At 34.5% G+C, this 7935-nt stretch overlaps 1 long non-coding RNA gene across 1 annotated transcript in view; it reads right to left on the bottom strand.

Moving 5' to 3' along the window:
• LOC135197572 (uncharacterized) overlaps positions 1-3139 on the bottom strand; it is a 707597-nt gene extending 704458 nt beyond the window's left edge. Inside the window, exon 1 of the long non-coding RNA XR_010310603.1 lies at positions 3077-3139. This is a non-coding gene — a long non-coding RNA (uncharacterized LOC135197572). The remainder of the gene's footprint in view (positions 1-3076) is intronic.
• Between the last annotated feature and the right edge of the window lie 4796 nt (positions 3140-7935).

Genomic DNA, 7935 nt, shown 5'->3' with positions numbered 1-7935 from the left:
CATATTATCTTTATATTATATATATAATATATATATGTATATATATATATATATATTATATATATATATATATTATAATTATAGATATGTATATATATATATGTGTATAATATATATATATATATATATATATATATATATATGTATATATATATGCATTTTTTATCACATCCGTGATACATATAAAAGAATTAAGCTACAAATGTCCTTTAATATCTAATTCACTCTACCTCAGAATTTATATATTTTCATATTATGTTAACCGAAGGGGAATTTTTTAGTTGATAAGAAATTCGTCGGCTCATGGACGCGAACCACGGAATCAAGAATTCGGGACGTACAGTGGCGCTCTTTACTGTACGTCCTGAATTCTTGGTTCCGTGGTTCGAGCCCACGAGCCGACGAATTTCTTATCAGGTAAAAATTCCCCTAAGGTTAGCATAGATGAAAATATATTAATTTCGAAGTAGAGAGCATTATATATTAAAAGGACATTTGTAGCTTAATGAAGGAAGTACTAGGGAAAGACATCCTCATCCTTTAGCAGTTTATTTCAATGCCGACGTTTCGCGACGAATTCTAAGTTGTATTTTCAAGGCCCAAAAATATATAAGTTGCGAACATTAAAACTCAAATTACTTTATGGTAAAATGTAATGGCAACAGCTCTCAATAAAGTAAAAAGTTAAAATTAAACAGTACCTTCAAAGCCAAACAAATTATTATAAGTAAAGGACTTCACTAAAATCTTAAAACACCTACCTATATGAAAGGATGAATATATATATATATATATATATATATATATATATATATATATATATATATATATATATCTATATATATATATATATATACGCACAAAAATTTCTAGAAAGCATAAACGAATTTGTCTCCCGATAAGGATATCCGCTGTACACCCGGACACCGCCACGACGAATATCTCAATGCACAGAACAGCAAGAGCAAAAGTGAAAGTAAACAAAATAAAGAACTAGAGGTACACAAGACATCTGCTTCCGAAGGTGCTCTCCCTCTACCGGGGACTACTACACAACACGCGATATAAATCTATATCTCGCGGAACGTGAGCCAGAAGTCAATTGGTTCTGCTTTCGGGAGTCAAATAAAATCAACATTACATTACATCAATGTCCCCGACGAGGAAAATTCAATAAAATCAACTTCAAGACTGTATGCAAAGCACCAAATTGCGGGATATTATACTCTCTCTCTCTCTCTCTCTCTCTCTCTCTCTCTCTCTCTCTCTCTCCATCTCATAACAGGGCTGAGTATGGCAGTAAGTAGAGATTTTTCTAGACATAATAGTGAGAAATAAATCTAATAACAAATGTTAATGTTCTCTCTCTCTCTCCCTTTCTAGTGAAAAATGAAATTTCTAACAAATGCTACTGCTCTCTCTCTCTCTCTCTCTCTCCTCTCTCTCTCTCTCTCTCTCGTAAAGATTTTTTTTCTAGAGATACTTAGTGAGAAATAAATTTACTAACAATTGCTAATGCTCTCTCTCTCTCTCTCTCTCTCTCTCTCTCTCTCTCTCTCTCTCTAATGTCGAGACAGCTCTGATCTTCATTGCTTATAAGAAAAACATATCTTTACCTCCTAATACTTTTCTCGGTCACTCAAGAAGTTAATTGATTTCCATATTTTAAACTCCACTCATGAAATCTACTAAGTGCATATTTATAAACATGCAAAAACGTAAGTCATATGTGTATGTATTTCTGTGTGCATGCATGCGTACATTGCATCATCATCATCTTAGCAAAGGCACATTTCTGCCAAGTTTCCATTTCGCTATCTCGTATTTACTGTTCCCCCTCTCCCTCTCTCTCTCTCCCATCCTTCGCATCGCATCCTTCCTCCATCTCCGGACTTAGAGTAGATTGCCGGAAATGGCACTTGGGCCCCGTCGCTAGCTAAAGCTCTTTATCTCCCAACAACCCATTCCAAACACTAACCCCCCCTCCCCTTCCCCCCCCCCCTCCACCCTCCCCAGCTCCGACTGCCTCTCTCTCCCAGACTCACAAAAAAAATCAACAACCACCCTTTAAACCACCGTAGCTTAAAGGTCACTCTAAGTCATCTGGAGGCCTTAATCGTTTCTCGCCCTCTTCTCTGGAAGGATAAGAGAGGGGATTCCAGCAGGGAAAAAAATTCATTGCTTAAGGAAATATCAGCCAACGAAAAAGGGATGGATCTCTCTCTCTCTCTCTCTCTCTCTCTCTCTCTCTCTCTCTCATCTCTCGGGCAGACGAGAAGCATCGCTTTTCACCGATTCTAGGTATTAACTAGTATGGTTTTTTGCTTTATTCCCCAATTATGGTTTTGGGATAAATTCTTTACGTAAAAGGGAGACATGTAAAGATTAATCCTCACTGTTGTCAGCACCTAAGTGACAACACTTTACACATAACAAAATCGAACGAAAAACAGAACCCTGTCAAATATTACTATTTGCATAGTCGAAAGTAGACAAAAATAATAATAGGCTCCTGTACTAGCAGGTTGTTAACTATAATAATAAATACTTCCGTAGTCACAGGCAATGTTATTGATATTTGGAAACAACCTATTCTTTGTCCTCTTATGGCGCAAAGCTACAATGAAGAACCTAATAATTACCGATCAATGTCGTCATTAACAGTCCTATCCAAAATGTACGAGAAAATGGTTGCAAATCAGCTGTATGAATTTCTGTATGACAGGAATCTTTTTTAAATACATAAAATTCAAGCACGGCTTTAGAAAAGATTTATCTACGGAAACTGCACTAAAAAAAAAATGTGGAAAAAAGTGTACAAAAATACTGGCAAAGGCAAGAGTTCTCTCATAGCCATTTGTGATCTCTATAAAGCTTTTGACAGCGTCTCCCATTCACAGATATTGGGAGCGACGAAATTCTGCAAATAGATGAACTTTTGCTTCAGATATTCCTTTCACGTTACATGCAGGCTTTGAAAACAAACAAAACCAAATGATCTGAACAGAACACAGAATTACGGGATACCACAAGGTTCTACCGAGGTACACTACTGTTTAATAATTTCAAAAAAGACCTAGGAAATCAGGTGATATCCCTCTTGAGCTTCCTGCAGATGACGTGTCATTCTTGCTCTCTGCAAAGATAGAAAACTTGGGTTATTTTGTGCCACAGATGCAAGTAACAAATTCTTTGAAAATGGTTTTAAAGTAAACTCTAACTCAACCATTTACTTTTACTGAATCTAAAGCTTATATCGATATTGGCAGCATACAATTCAATATAAAAATTAAGCAGGATTTGATATCGACAGAATACCAGTCGATATAAAAATTAAGGTGGGTTTTTCAGTCTGAATAATTCAGCTATAAACCTGGGTTTGAGCTTAGACGGCCACTTGTCTTTCGATAAGCGTGACAAACGCAAAAAAAAAAAAAAAAAAATACTTTTTCTTTTTAACCAAAAATAAAATGTTGTTTGACAGTCATGTTCAGGAAACTGTCACTGGAACACTAGTAATTAGCCTCTTCACCTTATGCTTACTCATTTTGAAGAGCTTGGAATATCGATACGGAAACCCGATTACAAAATTTACGAAATTTTGCTACTAAAGTAGCGGTGGGATATGGACGGAAACATAACCACACTTAGTTTCAATTGTAAAATTAGGACAGTTTACAGTGAATCAACAACTCCAGCTGAATATTATGGAATACTGAGTTTAGGTTTAGATCATCCAGCGCTTGAAAGGAAATTGAGAGTAGGTAGGTTTTGATGGTGCAAAAGGAGGACAGCATCGCAGTTGCGCTATGATCAATTGTTAGGCGAAGGTCCTTACCTTACAGACCTTACAGTTCGTTCGGGTTGCCCCAGGTCCCTCAGTGTGAGGCGCCTCTAATGTCTACCAGAGAGTTGCTAGTACATCTTCCGGTATATTTTGCATCTTCCAATCTTGGATGGTCTGGGATGCAGTTTTAGATATTTGTCGAGCTTATTCTTAAACACATCTACGCTCACTCCTGATATATTCCTCAGATGAGCTGGCAACGCATTGAATAGACGCTGCATTATCGATGCTGGTGCGTAGTGGATTAATGTCCTGTGTGCTTTCCTTATTTTTCCTGGTATAGTTTTGGGCACTATTAATCTACCTCTGCTTGCTCTTTCTGATATTTTTAGTTCCATGATATTTTCTGTTATTCCTTCTATCTGTTTCCATGCCTGAATTATCATGTAGCGTTCTCTTCTCCTTTCTAGACTATATAATTTTAAGGATTGTAGTCTTTCCCAGTATCTAGGTCCTTAACTTCTTCTATTCTAGCTGTAAAGGACCTTTGTACACTCTCTATTTGTGCAATATCCTTTTGATAGTGTGGGTACCATATCATATTGCAATATTCAAGTGGACTACGAACATATGTTTTATAAAGCATAATCATGTGTTCACTTTTCTTCTTGTTTTGAAGTGCCGTAACAACATTCCCATTTTTGCTTTACATTTTGCCAACAGAATTGCTATTTGATCATTGCATAACATGTTCCTATTCCTCATCACACCAAGGTCTTTAACTGCTTCCTTATTTGTGATTGCCTCATTATTAGGTCCCCTATATGCATATAGCTTTCCTTCTCTGTCTCCATAATTTATTGATTCAAATTTATCAGAGTTAAATACCATCTATTTACCTCTGCCCAATCATATACTTTGTTAAGGTCTCTTTGTAGAGCGTTCCTATCTTCTCACAAGTAATTTCTCTACTTATTCTTGTGTCATCAGCGAAACTACTCACTACCGAATCCTTAACATTACTGTCTATGTCTTCAATCATAATAACAAACAATATTGCAGCTAGCACCGTACCTTGTGGCACACCGGATATTACCTTGGTTTCATCCGATTTCTCATCGTTTGCAATAACTATCTGTTTTCTGTTGTGTAAAAATTCTTTTAACCATCTTCCTACTTTATCTACGATATTGTGTTTTCTAATTTTCTTTGCTAATATATTATGGTCTACTTTGTCAAAAGCTTTTGCAAAGTCTAGATAAACCACATCTGTTTCATTTCCGCTTTTCATATTTTTGAATATGTTCTCACGGTGGACTAACAGTTGGGTTTGTGTACTTTTTCCGGGTACGAAACCGTTGTTTGTCCTATATTAAAACAAATATTTTTTTATAAATGTTTCATAATATTTTTTCTTCATTACCCTTTCATACACTTTCATAATATGTGATGTTAGACTCACAGGCCTATAATTACTTGCCTCTAGTCTTGATCCACTTTTGAAAGTAGGGGTGATATAGCTAATTTGTGCTCATCATAAATCTTGCCTGTATCTACACTTTGTCTTAATAATATTGCAAGTGGCTTTGCGATAGAATGAACTACTTTCTTTAACAAAATAGCAGGGACTCCATCCGGCCCTGCAGCAGCTCCATTTTTAATTTCATTAATTGCCTGCACAATATCAGCTTCATTAATTTCTATGTCAGCTAAATATTCACTATTTTCTTCCCTTACTTCTATATCATTATCTTCATTATCTATTCTAGGGGTGAATTCTCTCTTATATCGTTCTGGCCAGTATGTTGCAAATTTCCTTTTTTTTCATTCGTTAATCTCCCTTCAATTCTCAGAGGGCCTATTTCTATTCTTCTTTTATTCATCTTCTTCGCATATGAGTATAATAGTTTGGGGTTTTGCTTGATATTTAATAGGGTTTTTTCTTCCAAGTCCCGTTTTTCATTTTCTTTTGATTGTATAATCTTTTGTTCTGCATTTTCTATCTTACTTTTTAGTTCTATAACTTTCCATGCATTTTTTTCTTTTGCAAGACCTTTTTTCCACTTTCTGATTTTCTGGAACAAGATCCTTCTGTCTCTTGGTATGCATGAATGATGTTTACTTTTCTTCTTCGTATATATTTTTCCACTATTTTCTCCAATATTTTATATAATATCTCCGTATTTACCCTTATTGTCCATCACCTTACGAAAATGTTATCCCAATCTTTGTTTAATTCTTCATTAATTTCTGACCATTTTATATTTTACTGTAGAGTTGTATTTTCCATATCCTTCCCACTTTTTCATTTCTTGCTTATCTCTATTTTCACTTGCTTTGGAATGAACTGTTAATTCTATGAACATTATGGTCTGAAATACTCGCATTATAAACTATTATTTCTTTAACATAATTCATCTCGTTCACAAATACTAGGTCTAAAGTATTTTCCTTTCTTGTTGGCAGGTGATTTATTTGTTGAATGTTGTATTCTAGTAGCATATCTAATAGCTTTTCAAATTGCCTCTTATCTTCTGCACTACTATTACTCTCTTTTTTATATGTATAAGTACAACCACAATCTCCTATTCGTTCTTTCCATTCTACGAAAGGAAAGTTGAAGTCACCAGATAGGAGAATAGTCCAGTCCTTGTGATTTCTACATATATCATCCAATTTTTCAATTATTAAGTCAAACTCTTAGTATTAGGAGGTCTATATATTACTATGTTCATCAATTTTTCAGATTCAAATTCTACCGCTATTAGTTCACATTCTGAGTACTATATTTCTCATATATTTTTCCTTGTTTTTTGTCTTTCCCATATATTGCGGTTCCCCCTTGATTCCTATTTTTTCTATCTGATCTATAAGTTTGGAACCCTTTTATTTGATCATCATTCCCAGTCTCTTGGGAATACCAGGTTTCACTTATATTCATTATATCTATTTTCTTTTCATTTTGGGTTAGTTCTTCTAAGTACTCTATTTTTCTTTTTGAGTTACTCGTAACTAAACCCTGCGCATTCATCACTATGATGGTTTGCGTGTTTTCTCTTTCATTTAATACTGGTAGTAATAAGGATTTTCCCATGTCTCTTTCCTGTTCTGGTATGTTGTTCTTTTTTTCATTTCCAGAAATTCTGACATTAAAAAATCCAACTTTTCCATAACTATTTGATCTTCCTTCATCATAATTATTCATTTTGTGTCTGAATCTGCAATTTTCTCCGTTTCTGCAATATCCTCTTGCATAATAAATACAGTTATTATCTCTTGAGTAGAATTTCGGAGCTGATGCTTTTGAAATTTTTTGCTGACACCTCCTGCATATCTCATTGGTGGTTTGCTTTTCTCTTTTACCTGATATTCTTGATTTCTCTCTTTATTTGTTTCTTTCTTATTTTGGATTTTATTACTTGGTTGGTTATTTATTTGATTATGATTCATGGCTACAGGGTGCATATATTTGCATTTTTTGTCGAACTTACATCCTTTTCCTTCTTTTAGGTTTTTACATATTTTTGGATGCAGATCTCTGCAATCATCCCCTTATCCATCTAAGTATGCACATTTACCATATTATTTTTTTCATAGTTTTGACATATTTTAGGATGTTTGTAGTAACATCTTTCTCCAAATCTGCAATTCCCTCTTTTCAAAAGGTTGCAGATTTTGTCTTTCTTGTCTGGATAGCAAGATGGAAGAAAGATAACATGAAAGGAGGTACAGTAAAAGGAAATGAAAGAGGTTGCAACTCCGGGTCGAAGGGAGTTTTACAAGTTGATTTTCATGCTGAAAGTGGCCAGTAAAGTACATTTAATCCCTGTAGCTCCGGAATATTCCTGAACGTGTAATATTCATCCCACGGATTGGTAACCCTCATGACAGATTAACTACCACAGAAAAATTGGTTTTATCTGTTGTATGCAGAGATTAATTCAACATTTTTTATGATTAATTTGGCGTTATTTTTCCATATTCACCATTTTTAAGAATTTTGTCGTGGTTTATCATCTACACGAACTGTCTTATTTTTGCAATATAGTTATAATTTTTATCATCGACTGAACATTACTGTTCCTATAAAATTATTATAAATGGATCTACTTAACATTATCATCATTATAACTAAGATTGGTTGGTTA

The sequence above is a fragment of the Macrobrachium nipponense genome, chromosome 21 (genome assembly GCF_015104395.2).
Source record: "Macrobrachium nipponense isolate FS-2020 chromosome 21, ASM1510439v2, whole genome shotgun sequence".
Lineage (NCBI taxonomy): Eukaryota > Metazoa > Arthropoda > Malacostraca > Decapoda > Palaemonidae > Macrobrachium > Macrobrachium nipponense.
Note: the sequence above shows the minus strand (reverse complement) of the source record. Positions and strands in the feature narration are given on the sequence as shown.